This window comes from Mya arenaria, chromosome 5 (genome assembly GCF_026914265.1).
Source record: "Mya arenaria isolate MELC-2E11 chromosome 5, ASM2691426v1".
Classification (NCBI taxonomy): domain Eukaryota; kingdom Metazoa; phylum Mollusca; class Bivalvia; order Myida; family Myidae; genus Mya; species Mya arenaria.
In genome coordinates this window covers 71944091-71963536 of record NC_069126.1, presented here as the reverse complement: position 1 = coordinate 71963536, position 19446 = coordinate 71944091, and the positions used below count along the sequence as shown (strand labels likewise).

Genomic DNA, 19446 nt, shown 5'->3' with positions numbered 1-19446 from the left:
TAGCCCTCAAAGGAAATCAAACAAGAAAATTCATTGAATTGATATCCCCCGCCTGATTGGGCTAAGTCAAGGAATGGAAATCAATTGTTGGTGAAATTTATATATGTGGATGGGAATGGGAATATGATCATTCTGGCCCAAAAATGACATTTTGAGATATTGTAACCTTTATGATGCCAAGTATTTCTAGAACAAAAATCCAAAGTTTCGACTTTTCGTAACACAGGTGTAGAAATTGATATGAACAAAATGTATGGGCTAATGTGTTTATTTAGAATGAAATATCCATGTCAGATTAGTATCATTGTCAAGGACTATTTACATGTAACATATAAGTTTTAGCATAGAAACAATAATTAAGCACTCATTGTTTGATTACAAAAGTTTACGAAAAGATCATAACTGCATTTGGTTGCTATGGTAACTATTGATAATGCCATTTTCACTCATTTTCTACATGTTTCTCAAAAAATAATGTTATTCATAAAGTTGTGTTTTAAGTTTTTGACATTTTTATGATAGGAAGCAATTGCAGAAATAAAATCTGAAGTTGCAAGTCAAATATTAAAAAACCCCAATGGATATGGTACATTTTGTAACAGAGGGCTTTAACACAATGTGAACGAAATGTTCGCTAAATCTGTTCTTATTTTGAATGAAGTATAAAAGTCAAAATATTAAAATATACAACTATGTATCTTTACTAGTATCACATAAACTGCAAAAGGAAAATAACAAGTATACATCGCTAATGTCCATAATGTTAAAGAAACTTACAACAAAGGTCAAAGCAAAATTCAGTTGCTATGGTTACTTATGAAAATGCTATTACCAATCATTTTTGAAAGTCTGCATAACAAAGAATTATCTAAGTAAAATTGTTTATAAGTTATTGACATCTTTATGATACTAAGTATTTTCAGAAATTAAATCTGAAGTTTAAAGTCAAATTTCACAAAAGTTAAAAAACATATGAAACATCTTGAAACACAGGGCTAAAAAACAATTTGAACAAAACTGTTCTAATTTTGAATACAATATCCATGTCAAGATATTTATATTTTAACTTATCTTTACAAGTGTTACATAAACTTCAAAATTAAAATAGCAAGTACACATTGCTAATGTCCATAATGACATAGAAATTGACCACAAAGGTCAAAGCAAAAATAGCAAAAATAGCAAGTACACATTGCTAATGCCCATAATGACATAGAAATTGGCCACAAAGGTCAAAGCAAAAATAGCAAGTACACATTGCTAATGTCCATAATGACATAGAAATTGGCCACAAAGGTCAAAGCAAAATAGCAAAAATAGCAAGTACACATTGCTAATGCCCATAATGACATAGAAATTGACCACAAAGGTCAAAGCAAAAATAGCAAAAATAGCAAGTACACATTGCTAATGTCCATAATGACATAGAAATTGGCCACAAAGGTCAAAGCAAAAATAGCAAGTACACATTGCTAATGTCCATAATGACATAGAAATTGGCCACAAAGGTCAAAGCAAAAATAGCAAGTACACATTGCTAATGCCCATAATGACATAGAAATTGGCCACAAAGGTCAAAGCAAAAATAGCAAAAATAGCAAGTACACATTGCTTATGTCCATAATGACATAGAAATTGGCCATAACGGTCAAAGCAAAAATAGCAAGTACACATTGCTAATGTCCATAATGACATAGAAATTGGCCACAAAGGTCAAAGCAAAAATAGCAAAAATAGCAAGTACACATTGCTAATGCCCATAATGACATAGAAATTGGCCACAATGGTCAAAGCAAAAATAGCAAGTACACATTGCTAATGCCCATAATGACATAGAAATTGGCCACAAAGGTCAAAGCAAAAATAGCAAAAATGGCAAGTACACATTGCTAATGTCCATAATGACATAGAAATTGGCCATAACGGTCAAAGCAAAAATCGGTTGCTATGGTTACTAATGAAAATGCTATTTCCAATCATTTTTAAAGTCTGCCACAAAAATGTGTTCTTAATATACAATGCGTTTTAAGTTATTGGCATGTAAATGATACCAAGTATCTAAGATATAAAAACTTAAGTTTCAAGTCATTTTTGTACAAAGAAATCAAAAGATATGGATCATTCTGTTACACATTGATAAACAGTTTGAAAACAATGTCCATTAAAAATGTTCTTACTTTAAATGCAGTATCAATGTCGAAATACTAAATTTACTGTCTGTTATAGCTAACACATAAACTAATAGAAACAATGAGTACACATTGCTCATTATATGTACAAAATGACATAAAAGAACTATGGAAACAACAGTCTGTTGCTATGGTTACATGTGATAAGCCATTTTTTGATCATTTTTTCACATTTGCCACAAACATTTGATCTACAATCAACATTTCACCAACAAATGAGTAAATGACAATAGTTAATTCATCGAGATGTTATTTTCAACTGAAGTAATAATTATAAAAAATGCATCTTCTTAAATTGTCAAGTCACATTTCGGTAATGCTAAAGGCCTAGCAAGTGATTAAGGAAAAATCTGCATGGTCTCTTTCATTTGCAAAAAAAACAGAGTTGTAGTTTGCAATGATTTTGTAATAAAAACACTTGCACAATGCAATGCAACCAATGATATTAGTAATACACAAAAAAGCAAATATTATTTCTCATGTTTCAGATGGCAGAGATACATATATCTTAATTGTGTTAGTCTTTAGATGTAGAGGATATTACTCAAGTTGTTTAATACAAAGTTGATTAAACAAGTGTTTTCTGTCCACCTAATATAAAGGGACTTGGCAAGCCTATAACAATCTGAGTAAACAATTCCAATAAGTTATTTTGCATTTCCTCTCCTGTGATATAATATTCATATCAATCCTACTAATATGAGTATTTACAGTGCTAAACACATTAATTGATACTACAAAGCATTCACATTTTCAACACCATTCATTATTATAATGTCATGTTACAATTTATTACACTTGTTTAAAATGCCATTTATGACATAAGTAAACTTCCAGACTGGTTTGACAAAAACAGATCTATGCAGCACTACATTTAACCAGTCCACATTAAATTAACACAGAAGGCTATGTTTGCGTTTACTGCCTTTTGGTGTGTCATTTTTGGCAATATCAACTTTGACTTTACACAGAGTTGGTTTAGGGCATACTGCAGATCTTGATGACTCAGATCTAAAGAATGGACCAACAGAATCATGAAGGTTGACGTGCAGCATCTAGGCATGGTGCGTGCTTTAGTTCAGGCAAAATACCACATTCTGGATTCATCCTCAAAAGATTAACTTCAATTTCTGTGGAATCTACAAACTCTTTGCAAACTACAACTCCTGGTTTATATTTTGATACATAGAAATGGTGGTATTTGGTAATATTCTTTAGAGTTTTGAAATATGTATTTAGGAATGATTTCCAACTGTGAAATGTGACTTGCTGCTGAGGGTCATTAACCAGCTGTGGGATGTTGTGGCCGGACTTTGAAGAGGCGGATACAGTGTGGGCAATTTCTTGAAGATTCTCGGCATTACAGCATCGCCACTTGACCTTCCAGATGCCGAAGTGACAGTAAGGAGCAAATTTGGTGTGCCCAGACAACATAGTGTTTAGTGTTACACTCTCATGCAGTCCTGAAAATTGTTGGAAGATCTGTTTAGTGTATATAAAACTTATCTATATTCACAAAAAATAAAACTAAGCAAATGGTTTTAACTAGGGTATAATAAAATTTTCAAGACATATAAATCTAACAATAATGGAGTGTTTACATATATGTTTGTTTAGTTATGACATATCCCTTATATCAAACAAATTACTGCCAACTTATAACGCTCTAACTTCATCCAGTTCAGCATTCTATTAAATTAGAGCACCACTCGCAGGTATCAATGATGTGATTGTTTTTAAAAAGACAGCTTAATGCATTAGTCCTAAAAAAACAGACAAACAATTATTAACAGAATAGAAAACTGACCTTTCATAACACGCCACATGGCATACCAAAGCACAGTGTGGTTCTTGTTTTGGCCGACAGCATTATCGAAATAAACCTGGAATACATTCTTTTTTCATATTTAAGCTATATTCAGTACAATGTTATAATAAGGGACACATTTCATAAGCCATAGTTGAATCTAAATATCCAATTGTTATCAATCATCGAATGTGAAATGGAAAAAAAATCTGAGAAAGAATGTGTTTCATGGTGTAATATATGTTAAGTTTCATCATCTATTATATTCACTATTGATTCTCATAATCTCTTCTCAGCAATAAGGATGAAGTTTGCATAGGCTGTTAGAACCTTTAATTCATTAATTATTCTATAGATAATTTTAATGGGTAATCGTTTTGAAGCACTAAATACCTCAGCATGTTTTTCACCAACCGGGCCATGCCGCCGACACTGTCGCTTCCTCTACCCGGCAATTCAGCCTCGTCCACCAGATAAAATGTCTGCTTTTCTGTATAATTAAATATTAACTATTGTTAAAGGGACTTTACACCAGATTGGCACCAAAATCTGAATCTGAAAATCTGAAAATCAAAATTTTCTGTAACAAACCTCAGGACAATTATTTAATAAAATGTTTTACTCTTTGATATCATAATTGTAAAAAAAATACCAAAATGTTAATGTTCGATCCGTAGTCGCCAAATTTGCAGTCCAGTGTTGTATCCACTGTGCTACGAAGGCTTACTCTAAACCTTTGGAACATTTAAGCTATATACCTAACTTGGTAATATCATGTGATAACATCGACAAGCCAATCATGCATAAGAATGAATTCTACTATATAGGTATATATCCATACCTAGTAATCTTTTTTAATGGTAAAATACGAAAAAACTGTGAAAAATAAATTAATTGTAAACTATGTGGTACTTCAGTTAGTTAGTTTCAATGCATTGTACTCATCAATACCAAGTTTATGTCAGTTTTCGACAATTTTCTTTTTTTTCGCTATATAATCATACAGTGGTAGCCCCTTTAAATGATTTCACAAATAATAATAAAATGTTACTAAAATAGTCAGCAAGAAGATAATGTAGACAACCCAAAATGACACTAACAGAATAGCTGTACAGCTTTTACAGATCTATGTTATTTAATTAGAATTTATTTTTAAAACCAAAGCTAAGATCAAGAGTGTTTTACTTGTTTAAGTTGAATCTTTTGAAAGGATTTCTAAGTATGGCCAATGTAAAAGTTTTTGAACAAGAATGCAAAGCTGACAACATAAAAAAATCCAAGCAAAAAATTTAATTCTGACTTGGAAAGACAATTTTTACTGGTACATTTGGTATAAGATCTGTATTCTGTTACTCCTTGTTTAATTCCGAGTGACATCTAACCATAAAAATGTACCTTAACCTTCGGCACACATGCGAAATACTTGACACTTTCGTTGGGTGGCGAAATATATCGGCCCAACTTGTTGCGCATGATGTGGATGGTGGACTTGCTGGGCAAAATCCCATGAGTAGTGGTAGTGCACATCTTGGCTACATGGTTCAGCAACTTCAAAGACAATAATTATAGCATTTAAATAAAAATCAAATAGTATTGTAATTTATGAAAACAGGTGATCCGACCGCTATTCAGTAACTTTCAAATGATAGTAATATACACTGTATCAGAAAGTGTTAGGGTAAATAATAATTAATTGTGGCACAGAAAAGTGTACTCAGAACAAATGTTTTTGATCAATATATTAACATATAAATCTTATTTTGGTTTTGGCATGACTCTAACCTTGTGAAAGAATTTCACTGCTATAAACATCTTTGCTTGCAGCAGTTAAGACCCTGTACTGCTCTCTTTGTTTTTTGGCAGTGCTTAGATGAGCCTCGTACTCACAAGTTCATTTTTATCTTCATCACTTAGTTGACCAGACTTTCCCAATTTTACACCAAAGTCTTGGCATTTAAAACAAAGGTCTGTCGTTGGCTTTGCCAAGGCTATGTTAGGGCAAAGTTCATTCCAAATGTTTCGAAATGTTTTAAGACACACTTGTCTATAGCCAGTCTCAACAGCACTTTCCTGATACATTTCATGAATTTCAGAAATGTTAACATCAGATGGCAATAAAAGAACAGTGATTTGGGCAATTAGGAAGCCGACCTGGCAATGGCAAAGCATTGTCTGTTGCATAATTTTCAATAAAAGTTTTCAACCTGCTTCTGTCTGTAAAGCTAAGGGCGTTAGCTGGGGCCTTGTGCTTATTCCCATGAATTCTGGGCTTTATCCCCTCAGAATCCAGTGATTTTGCCATTCTTTGCAAACTGCAGTAAGATGTTGCATGTGCAAAAATAAATGTGGTTTTACAGATTGTGTGTCCCATAAAATAATACATCTGCGATGGTTTCACACGGGTCTTTTGTGATTTCTTATTGGACAATATGTTGCCAGTGGTAACTCTATGGGCAAGCAAAAGACTCTTAATAACAAGTTCTCTTTCATCATTTGAAAGGTCCATGCAGTCTTGTCTGTAAGCTAATAGTTTCTCAAAATCAACTACTGACGAGCATGGTTTCCCATTATATAATCCTTTACATCCACATGTTTCTGCTCGCAGTTTGTTTACATTTTGAATCTCTTTGACATCTTCAGGGCTTGAAGACCCATCATAATCATTTGACAAAGTAAGTACATCATCGTTGAAACTAGTTTCAGAAACATCATGTTCACTATCAGACTCTTGTTCATTGTTTATTTCACAATCAGAATCATCATTATTTATAAAACATGATAAAATTGACCTTTCATCTAAATCTTTTATATTTTGACTTTGAGATGACTGCACAAGTTCATTGAAATAAAGATTGTCAAGTTTATGTAGTACATTTGCAAAATCTGGATCATCATTTTGAAAATATTCTATATCATAAGGTACCGTCGCGCGAGGCCTGTGACAACGTGAACTGACTCATAGTTTATTTAACATTTAACCTTGGCGGTCATTATCGGTTGCTAACAACAAAAAAAAACATTTTCCAATAGGTGTCGCAGAATTCACTTCCAGGTTTTGTCAATTACTTTGATTGCCATGTGAAAGTACTGTCCAATTGCATTATGAAGCTTGTAGATTGTGTTATACTGATTAAACATAATCATTTAATGAATAAATTACATTTTATTTGCACTTACCACTTGTAATTCCACAATTTGAACCCAGAAACGCTGAAGTTTAACACCGGATGTTCCTTGTGATAAACCGGGAAACGGTGTCTCTGTTACTGCGCTGTTCGTCAGAATGTGAACAAATATCGGTTATAAACATATTCTGATCAATGTCCTTTCATTTCAAAAAAATAAAATAATACTGTTTTTATTTCAAAAACGCCTCACATCATCGGCCAGAAATGTTTGCACCTTACCGTCATACAAACGAAGTTACCAAAGTCCAAAAGCCGAACAGCTGACCAACTCTTTCGGTAAATTAAACACACGTTAAAAGGTTATGATCAACTAAACGTCAACGAATAGTGTTGCAGAGGGTTTATTGCCGAAATTGATGTGGTTTTTTTATGTTGACAACAAATAACTAAGTTTTAAGCTCAAAAATACCATGAAACATCACGGGACAAGAGTGCGCGATTTTATTCTCGCTTTTTCTCGTTATTCACAATAGCACAACAATGATCAAAATCGCGTTCACATCCACATATGAGTTTGATTGCAACTGTTTGAACTAAAAAAATATTGTATATAATGTAGCATGTATGACTCCATGTTACCCTGTTCCAAACTAATCTTAGATTTCATCAAGGCAAACATTCTGATCAAGTTTCATGAAGAATGGTCCAGATATATTGCAAAAAATATAGCCTCTAGAGTGTCCACAATGTTTATTTAAGATTTGACCCAGTGACCTCATTTTTGAGCCCACATGACCTACTGGTTTCAAACTATTCCAAGATTTCATCGAGGCAAACATTCTGATTAAGTCTCATGGAAATAAGAGCAGATGTATTGCCTCTATATTGTTCCCAAGATTTCTGTAAAATATGACCTAGTGACCTAGTTTTAGACCCCATGTGACCATTTTTAAACTCTTGAAAGATTTCATTAAGGCAAACATTCTGACCATATTTGAACATAACTGACTATTCAATACCAATGTTTGGTTCGGGACACAATTTTTCAAAGATTTCACCTACTGACCTGGTTTCTTACTCCATGTGACCCAGTTTCGAACTATTCAACAACAATCAAGGAAAACAGTCTGATTAAGTTTCATGAATATTAGATTGCCTCTAGTGTGTGTTCCCAATATTTTTTCTAAGATTTTACCTATTGACCTTGTTTTAGACCCATATGACCCACTTTTAAAACACAGTCGAAAATGAACCCAAGAGAACATTCTGACCATGTTTGAAAATAATCCGACCAATCACCACCATAAAATAGTTTCAGACAAGATTTTTGAAAGATTTCACCTAGTGACCTAATTTTTATCACATGTAACCCAGTTTAAAACATGTCCAAGATTTCATCAAGGAAAACATTCTCATCAAGTTTCATGAATATTAGACAATACATAATGCCTCTTATGTGTTTCAAAGATTTTTCTAAGATTTGACCTAGTGACCTAGTTTTTTAGCCCATGTGCCCCACTTTTAGAAGTGGTCCATATTTCATCAAGGGGTACATCACGACGAAGTTTGAACATAATCCGACCAATCATTACCATTCAGGACCAAAAAAATCTAAGATTTGACCTAGTGACCTAGATTTTGACCCAATGTGACCCTCTTTTACAAGTGGTCCATATTTCATCAGGGGATACATCATGACCAATTTTGAATAAAACTTGACCAATCATTACCATGATATGGTTCCGGACAAGAATTTTCTAAGATTTGACCTAGTGACCTAATTTTGGATCATATGTGACCCAGTTTTATTTATGACCAAGAGTTCATCAAGGAAAACATTCTGATTAAATTTCATGAATATTTGACCATGTATAATGCCTCTGGTATGTTCCAAAGATTTTTCCATGATTTGACCTAGTGACCTAGTTTTTGAACCCCTGTGACCCACTTTTTTCAGGTGGTCGAGAATTGGTCAAGGGGAACATTCTGACCAAGTTTGAACATTTTCTGATCAATTTCTACCAAGATATGGTACTGGACAGATGGACAGACGGAATGAAAGGACAACGCCAAAACAATATCCCCCTCCCGAAACCTTCAATTCGGCGGGGGATAAAAACAATGAATAATATTGTTTTGTTTGATCGTAATTCGGCGGGGGATAAAAACAATGAATAACATTGTTTTGTTTGAAAGTAACAAAGGTTTTTACTTACAACAAGACCTTATAATTCACGAATGCTCTATTCAACTGTCTTGTAGAAATGTGCCAATCTCTGAACAGCTCTCTGGTACATGTTTCTACAGTAGATATATTTCAATACTTCATTATTTAAATCATTTTGGAAGGCAGTATGTTAATGAAGATGCCCAAGATATCATCATATTTTTAACCTATAAGCTTGATCTGTGTTCAACAGTTGAATCATAAATGGACATACTTAACAAATATGATCAGCAGAATGACAGTTCTTGGTTTTGGTACACACATGCATATCGCACTAGTGATCAAGTGTATAGAAGAATTATATACTTTTTTACACTTTCTTTACAGTATCCTTGCTCAATTCAGTGTAACCCTCCACTCAGAGAGCTATAAGTTGTTGCTTAATCATTTCCTGGTAGGAAACTTAACAATTAAAAGCTATGATCAACATTGCTATAACATCTTGATATTTAAACCAAGAGGGCCAAGATGTCCCTGTATCGCTCTCACAGGACAGGACAAAGGGTTGTTAAGTAATTGATAGGACAACTTACCAGACGCCTCATGCCTGCAAATGGCAGGTGAAACTATATGTTTTTTAATCGGGCTTATAAAAACATGTAAAATATGTATTTGTTTAAACAGCTACAAAGCATTAACTTTTTGAGATATTATGCCCATACACATTCTGGAACAGGATGACCTAATTAACAATTCTGTGAAATTATGTTGAAATCAGGCCCGAGGTTTCTGAAGAGAAGATTTTCAATGTTTTCCTTTTGGCTGCAATGGTTCTGTATGGAACCACTTTTATTGAGGGAATCTGGAAAAGGACTACCAAGGAACATTCCTGAGAAGTTTGGTTGAAATTGTCACGGTGGTTTAGGAGTAGTTGTTTAAAGTTGACAGAGGGACAGACACACCACAATGGACAATCTCCCTCTCAATAGCTTATGTGGAGTTCTTTGTGCTCAGGTGTGCTTAAAATAAAAATAAAAATTTCACCTACACCACCTGGCCTTATGTCAACTACAATTCACCCCGCACCCCTACTCAACCCCACCAGTATCAAATGTCTCCCAACTTACAGCGGAAGCAGTCATGGTTCAAGATCACGAGTGTTTACAAACAATCGCCATATGCTAAATGGATTTAATTCATGTTAATAGTGTTGAATGTTCAGAACTGCACCGGCAAAGAGATCATTCATTTCTGTTGTAAGTGAAATTTTGTCATTCACCACAGAAATGGAATTAACTATTGTTGAATGCTGCACAGTTTCCAGCATTTGCGGGTGGGGTAACAGGGGTTTCAATAAGTGGACGTAGACGTTTTATACGACCGGAAAATCGCCAAAAACTTCCCAGAATTTGACCCCGGGCGTTTTGAAAATTCCTTTTAATAGTCTTGTACACCTCTTTTAATGAGACCAGACTTTTTCATATGCTGTGCACCATTGACTGCTTAAAATATGCCATACTGCCCTTTCATCTTCCCATATGCCTTGTATGTGTCATAATTTATGACAGCTTATTGTTTGTAATGAGCAGACGACCTGTGTATTCATAAACGGCCATCTTCTAATCCGTTAATTAGAAAGAGCCAATTAGTGAAACATCGCCAGGAGGCGGAGCTATTGAATGTCAGCCAATCATAATATGCAATGAGAACTTGTTTATTCAAAGATGAAAGTTCGTAAAATGCTGTAGAAAATGCGAAGGGATGTTGAAAAATGTTGTCAAACACTATTAAACCTTGTAAAATAATTGTATTGTACAGACGAGACTCGCTATTTTAAATATTGTTGACTTAAAGCAGACGGTCACTGCCGATTTGTAGACATAGGAAAGCTGGTGCTAACACAATCAAATACATCAATTTATCACTAAATGTTTTGAAAGGGTATTTGTAAAATATTCATGATGAACATTTCTTTGTAACCCCCAAAAAATATTTTGATGCTTATGTCACGTTTATCTATCACGTCTACGATCTTGTCAAAATTTGCCGAAACCGCCATTTTGTCGGAACGATTGTCGGAGTTATTTTATCAATGTTCTATGCTGTATAAGTGTTTCTTTAAGCAAGGGCAGTGATTTTCATTGTCGTTTTATTCTAAACATCAACATATTAAGCATAACTTTACCAAAGACAATTGAATAAAAGCCAGGCTGAACGTACCCAATCCCGATCGTACCAAATGATATTCGTCCCCTACATATTTTTTTTGTGTATTTAGGCCAGTATAATTGTTTCAAATGCTTAACTGTCTGGGTTTTTTTTATTTTACATGAATTTTAGGAGAAAAATAAGACATTGCACTAAAGAAGAATCCAGACAAGTAGTCATTTTACCACAGACAAAAAGACGAATTTTAATTTCGATATTTAAACACACCCTTCTAAAATTTGTGAAAAAGCCACAACATTTTGTACAAGTCAGAAAATCATGGAAAATGGTTAAAATTAAGTATGAAAACAAAACGTTCTACAAGAAAACCCCACAACCCCCCCCCCCCCTTGTGACAGGGGTCGACCCCTCCCACTCGCATTCCCATGCTACCCTATACTAGACTCTTGTTATGGTTGAATATAAACAATAAACATGAAAACAAACATTTTGAGTTGTGCATCAAATGCGCTATTCTATGAAAATTCCTAAAAATTCCTGAAAATCAGAGCTGGAATTTTAAACAAGAGGGCCATGATGGCCCTAAATCGCTCACCTGAGTAAAAGAGTTTAACATAGCTTGTTTCTCAAAGAATATTAAAAAAGAGCTGTCAAAGTATGTGACAAATGCCCCCCAATGTGACATTGATCTATGAACAAGTACATAAAAAGTTGATCTTGCCTTTATGTGTCAAATACATATTGCAAGTTATATTAAATTGCCTCTGAGCATAGAAAAAAACCCAATCATACTAAATGACAGCCAACACTCTTTATGTCCTCATATTCAGATTCCATTGTGAATAAACACTTAGTGTATCTTTCACCTTAGAGGTAGGGACATGGGTCTTTCACACGACACATTGTCTTGGTATGTCGAAAACATATGGCAAGTCATTTTAAAATCTGTCCATATAAGAGAAAGTCACAGCGCGGACACGACAGCCTATATTTTCCTTCAGGTTGCCATGACAACCAGAGTTCTGCATGGAATTAATTTTTTTGAACAATTTTGAAAAAGCACCAACCAAGGAGCATTCCTATGAAGTTTCATCAAAATTGTCCAAGGGGTTTAGGAGAAGAAGATGATTATAACCAATTGTTGACACTTTTCCTTTAGGTTGCCATGTCAACCAGAGTTCTACATGGAATTAATTTCTTTGAACAATTTTGAAAAAGCACCAACCAAGGATCATTCCTATGAAGTTTCATCAAAATTGTCAAAGCGGTTTAGGAGAAAAAGATGATTATAACCAATTGTTGACATTTTGCCATGGCAACCGGGCCAAACCAAATTATGTGAACAAATTTAAGAGAGGTCCATGCAAGGACACTTCAAACCAAATTTGCTGAAGATCTATCAAGGGGTTCATGCGAAGAAAATGTTAAGTTTTTTTTTACTAATTTTAGCTCTGGTGGCCCTTAAAAGGGGCCAAACAAAATTATTTGAAAAGACCTGACAGAGGCCCATGCTAGGATGCTTCAGACTTGAAGATCCATCAAGCAGTTAATAAGATCAAGTTGTTTAAAGGTTTTTCTATTTTTTGCTCTGGTGACTCCTAAAAGGGGCCAAACAAAACCATTTGAACAAAGTTGAGAGAGGACCATGTAAGGATGCTACATATCAAGTATGGAGTCATTCTGACCTTTACTTTCAGAGGAAAAGATGTTTAAGTGACAAGACAATGTAAAAACAAATGACCCCTGAGCAAGGCTTGAATTTGACCCCGGGACAATAATTTGATTACCTTTGGTGTAGGTCCACTAGGTAACACTATATACCAAATATGAAAGCTCTAGGTCTTATATTTTGGAGAAGAGGATTTTTAAAGTTTTATCATATAAGACTATATAAAAACAAATAACTTTCAGGGCGGGGCCAATTTTGACCCTGTGGCAATAATTTGAACAACTTTGATAGAGGTCCACAAGATGATGTTGTATACCAAATATCTAAGCTCCTGGCCTTACGGTTCTGGAGAAGAATATTTTTAAAGATTTACTATATAACACTACGTAAAAACAAGGACCCCCTAGGCGGGGTCAATTTTGACCCTGTGGCAATAATTTGAACAAATCTGGTAGAGGTCCACTAGATGATGCTGTATACTAAATATCTAAGCCCTGGGCCTTACAGTTTCGGAGAAGAAGATTTTTAAAGATTTACTATATAACACTATGTAATAAAACTAGTGACCCCTGGGGCGGGGCCATTTTTGACCCCAGGAGAATAATTTGAACAAATTTTGTAGAGAACCACTACATGATGACACATACCAATTTTCAAGGTTCTAGGCCTTGTGGTTTTTGAGAAGAAGATTTTTAAATTTTTCCCTATATAAGTCTATGTAAAACAAGTGACCCCCGGGGTGGGGCCATTTTTGACCCCAGGGGGATAGTTTTAACAATTTTGGTAGAGGACCACTAGATGATGCTATATACCAAATATTAAGGCTCTAGGCCTTGTGGTTTTGGAGAAGAAGATTTTTAAAGTTTTTCCTTTCCGTTGCCATGGCAACCAGAGTTCTGCATGGAATTCAATTCTTTGAACAATTTTCAAAGGGGACCACCTGTGAAGTTTGGATGAAATTGGCTAAGCGGTTTATGAGGAGATGTCGTTTAAAGTAAAAGTTTACGGACGGGCGGGCGGACAGACGCCGGACGGACGCCAGACAAATTGTGATCAAAAAAGCTCACCTTGTCACTATGTGACAGGTGAGCTAATAAGGAAACCCATGACCGCCCGGTTGGGGCCATTTTTTGACCCCAGGGCCAAAGATTGAACAATATTGGTACAAGCCAACTAGATGATATATCATGCCAAATATCTAAGCTCTTGTCACTACTTGATTTTACGTGTATATCTATATATATATATTTGTTATTAATTGTTGTATGTGGCCCATATTGAAAATTGGTATGTGTACTAAATATGTTATCCAGTTTAAATTAAGACGTTACTTGTCTTTGTGAGTTCGGAGAAGATTTTTTAAGTTTTCACTATAACACATATAGAGAAAACCCATCAGCCCCGGGGTGTGGCCAATTTTGACCCCAGGGCCATAATTTGAACAAACTTTGTAGAGGTCCACTAGACGATGAATCATGCCAAATATCTAAGCTCTAAGCAACGTAAGTTCAGAGGAGATGATTTTTGAAGTTTTCACTATAAACATATAGAGAAAACCCATGACCCCCCAAGGGGGCGGGGCCAATTTTGACCCCAAGGCCATAATTTGAACAATCTTTGTAGAGGTCCACTAGACGATGAATCATGCCAAATATCTAAGCTCTAGTCCAAGTAAGTTCAGAGCAGAAGATTTTTGAAGTTTTAACTATAAACATATAGAGAAAACCCATGACCCCCCAAGGGGGCGGGGCCAATTTTGACCCCAAGGCCATAATTTGAACAATCTTTGTAGAGGTCCACTAAACGATGAATCATGCCAAATATCTAAGCTCTAAGCAACGTAAGTTCAGAGGAGATGATTTTTGAAGTTTTCACTATAAACATATAGAGAAAACCCATGACCCCCCAGGGGGCGGGGCCAATTTTGACCCCAAGGCCATAATTTGAACAATCTTTGTAGAGGTCCACTAGACGATGAATCATGCCAAATATCTAAGCTCTAGTCCAAGTAAGTTCAGAGGAGAAGATTTTTTAAGTTTTAACTATAAACATATTGAGAATACCCTAACCCCCCGGGGCGGGGCCAATTTTGACCCCAAGGCCATAATTTGAACAATCTTTGTAGAGGTCCACTAAACGATGAATCATGCCAAATATCTAAGCTCTAAGCAACGTAAGTTCAGAGGAGATGATTTTTGAAGTTTTCACTATAAACATATAGAGAAAACCCATGACCCCCCAGGGGCGGGGCCAATTTTGACCCCAGGGCCATAATTTGAACAATCTTTGTAGAGGTCCACTAGACGATGAATCATGCCAAATATCTAAGCTCTAGTCCAAGTAAGTTCAGAGGAGAAGATCTTTGAAGTTTTCACTATAAACATATAGAGAAAACCCATGACCCCCCAGGGGCGGGGCCAATTTTGACCCAAGGGCCATATTTTGAACAAACTTTGTAGAGGTCCACTAGACGATGAATCATGCCAAATATCTAAGCTCTAGGCCAAGTAAGTTCAAAGGAGAAGATTTTTGAAGTTTTCACTATAAACATATAGAGAAAACCCATGACCCCCGGGGCGGGGCCAATCTTGAACACAAGGCCATAACTTAAACAATCTTTGTAAAGGTCCACTAGACGATGAATCATGCCAAATATCTAAGCTCTAGTCCAAGTAAGTTTAGAGGAGAAGATTTTTGAAGTTTTCACTATAAACATATAGAGAAAACCCATGACCCCCCCGGGCGGGGCCAATTTTGACCCAAGGGCCATAATTTGAACAAACTTTGTAGAGGTCCACTAGACTATGAATCATGCCAAATATCTAAGCTCTAGGCCAAGTAAGTTCAAAGGAGAAGATTTTTGAAGTTTTCACTATAAACATAAAGAGAAAACCCATGACCCCCCAGGGGCGGGGCCAATTTTGACCCCAAGACCATAATTTGAACAATCTTTGTAAAGGTCCACTAGACGATGAATCATGCCAAATATCTAAGCTCTAGTCCAAGTAAGTTCAGAGTAGAAGATTTTTGAAGTTTTCACTAAAAACATATAGAGAAAACCCATGAACCCCCGGGGCGGGGCCAATTTTGACCCAGGGCCATAATTTGAACAAACTTTGTAGAGGTCCACTAGACGATGAATCATGCCAAATATCTAAGCTCTAGGCCAAGTAAGTTCAGAGGAGAAGATTTTTGAAGTTTTCACTAAAAACATATAGAGAAAACCCATGACCCCCGGGGCGGGGCCAATTTTGACACCAAGGCCATAATTTGAACAATCTTTGTAAAGGTCCACCAGCCGATGAATCATGCCAAATATCTAAGCTCTAGTCCAAGTAAGTTCAGAGGAGAAGATTTTTGAAGTTTTCACTATAAACATATAGAGCATACCCATGACCCCCCGGGGCGGGGCAAATTTTGACCCCAGGGCCCCATAGAGCAAACTTTGTAGAGGTCCACTAGACGATGAATCATGCCAAATATCTAAGCTCTAGGCCAAGTAAGTTCAGAGGAGAAGATTTATTAAGTTTTCACTATAAACATATAGAGAAAACCCATGACCCCCCCGGGGCGGGGCCAATTTTGACCCAAGGGCCATAATTTGAACAATCTTGGTAGAGGACCATTTGGTGATCCTACGTACAATGTATCAACGGCCTAAGCCTTGTGGTTTGGGAGAAGAAGATTTTTAAAGTTTTTCCTTTCCGTGCCATGGCAATCAGAGTTCTGCATGGAATTCAAGTTTTTGAACAATTTTCAAAGGGGACCACCCAAGGAACATTCCTGTGAAGTTTGGATGAAATTGGCTAAGCGGTTTATGAGGAGATGTTGTTTAAAGTAAAAGTTTACGGACGGACAGACGGACGGACGGACGGACGGACGACGGACAAATTGTGATTACAAAAGCTCACATTGTCACTATGTGACAGGTGAGCTAAAAATTCCTGATTTTGGGTCTTATTGAAACCCCTGGGGTAAGATTTTCCCATCACATGTTGATTTTCTGATCGATTGTTTTGCCAGTGTCTTTTTTATGCAGAGTGATGGGACTCTATTAAGGCAAGTGATTCTTGAAATTGGTTGTTGGCAGACTATTATTAAGATACTGAAACATTATTTGTGCTTTTCCTCTCACATTTCAGAATAGAAAGAAAGTCTGTTTTCACGGTCACATGACCTACTGACTGTAGATAAACATCACGTGGTCTACTATCCTAATAAACTAAAATTTACACGGCACCTTGTTATTGGACTGATTTGTATGCAAGTGACAGGATAAATTAATAATACAAACCTCTGATTCCCTTTTTTCCCAACTTACCATGGAAGCAGTCTCCAGTATGTGGGTCTTTCCCTCAGTTTCCTCCTCCCTGTCACTGTCTCAACCTATCCTGCCCAACTAACAACTAAATTACACACCTCTTTACCCTGTTTCTCCCCACTTACCATGGAAGCAGTCTCCAGTATGGGTGTCTTTCCCTCAGTTTCCTCCTCCCTGTCACTGTCTCAACCCATCCTGGCCAACTAACAACTAAATTACACACCTCTTTACCCTGTTTCTCCCCACTTACCATGGAAGCAGTCTCCAGTATGTGGGTCTTTCCATCAGTTTCCCCCTCCCTGTCACTGTCTCAACCTATCCTGCCCAACTAACAACTAAAATACACACCTCTTTACCCTGTTTCTCCCCACTTACCATTGAAGCAGTCTCCAGTATGTGGGTCTTTCCCTCAGTTTCCTCCTCCCTGTCACTGTCTCAAACCAACCTGCCCAACTAACAACTAAAATACACACCTCTTTACCCTGTTCCTCCCCACTGGACACCATGGAAGCAGTCTCCAGTATGGGTGTCTTTCCCTCAGTTTCCTCCTCCCTGTCACTGTCTCAAACCAACCTGCCCAACTAACAACTAAAATACACACCTCTTTACCCTGTTTCTCCCCACTTACCATGGAAGCAGTCTCCAGTATGGGTGTCTTTCCCTCAGTTTCCTCCTCCCTGTCACTGTCTCAAACCAACCTGCCCAACTAACAACTAAAATACACACCTCTTTACCCTGTTTCTCCCCACTGGACACCATGGAAGCAGTCTCCAGTATTGGTGCCATTCCCTCAGTTTCCTCCTCCCTGTCACTGTCTCAACCCATCCTGGCCAACTAACACCTACAATACTGTAAATCATTGTGTATAGGACGCACCTTTTCGACCCAGAATTCCCATGAATAAAATTTGCGTCTTATAGTATTAGGCTTTTGACGTTTCAAGTCCATTTCAGGCCGAAGTTGCTTATATAGGGAGATAAACAGGGCTTCCGTTAAAAGAAGATTGGAAGTATATTACTTTCTGGAAATGGGTTAAAAATTCCACAATTGATTCCTTGAAAGTAGAAAAACTTCCATAATTTTGAAGAAAACTTCCAAAGTTGAAAGCTTGGAAGTTCATAATATCAAAACATGGGTTCAATATTACTTAAATGGTAACAATTTCAATCAGTATTCAAGTAAAATTATTATGAATTATTATAATATAAGTCTGTGAATTTGGAGAGTTAAAGATTCAAATTATTTCATTTTTTACATAATAGTTGAAAAATAGTGGAAAAAAATATTGTAATCAGCACTTAAACTTCCACATTTTAGTGAAAAACTTCCAAAATTGATGGACTGGAAGTTCACACTTCAAGTATCGAATTCTTAATGGAAGCCCAGGATAAATGGAAGAAATGTGTTTGTTTACATTTCACTTCAAAGGGATGTTCAGTAACTCACATCGATTGATGGATTTAGTGATATAGGCAGTAGGAAATCAGGTACAGTTAGCATCAACAGACGACAACAAAATATTAATAAAAGTATTTGAAAAAGGTGTACAGTAGTTTTTAAGTAGCATGATTCTGTATTAACAATAAGACATGCACCATAGAAAGTGGCATCATTGTGCACTGTGATTGTGTAAAGGTGTGAAAAACTCGCTCTACTGGTTGACGGTACATTTCCGAACAGGCCACAAATCCCGAATACCGTCCAAAACACGGTTTGTTTACCTTGATCGATTATTCAATGATCTAAATCAATACAGAGGCTTGCCTTGGTCACACTTGAGAAGTTTCATCTTGTTTTGTTAAGTATTTTTCTAAAAAAATGCCATTCAATGTTTACCGTAATTCACCTAAGAGTTCGGACACTCTAAATATTCGGACACCCATAATTATTTTCCAAAATAATTTATTTTGCGTACCTAATTTTCGGACACCCAAAGGACATCAATCATAACTTTCATAGTTACCAAGTTTCACAGACGAAGATTATTGATTTTTAT

General features: G+C 36.1%; 1 pseudogene; it reads right to left on the bottom strand.

The window, feature by feature from the left end:
* Positions 1-2532: 2532 nt before the first annotated feature.
* LOC128235931 (uncharacterized) lies at positions 2533-18236 on the bottom strand (annotated as a pseudogene).
* Between the last annotated feature and the right edge of the window lie 1210 nt (positions 18237-19446).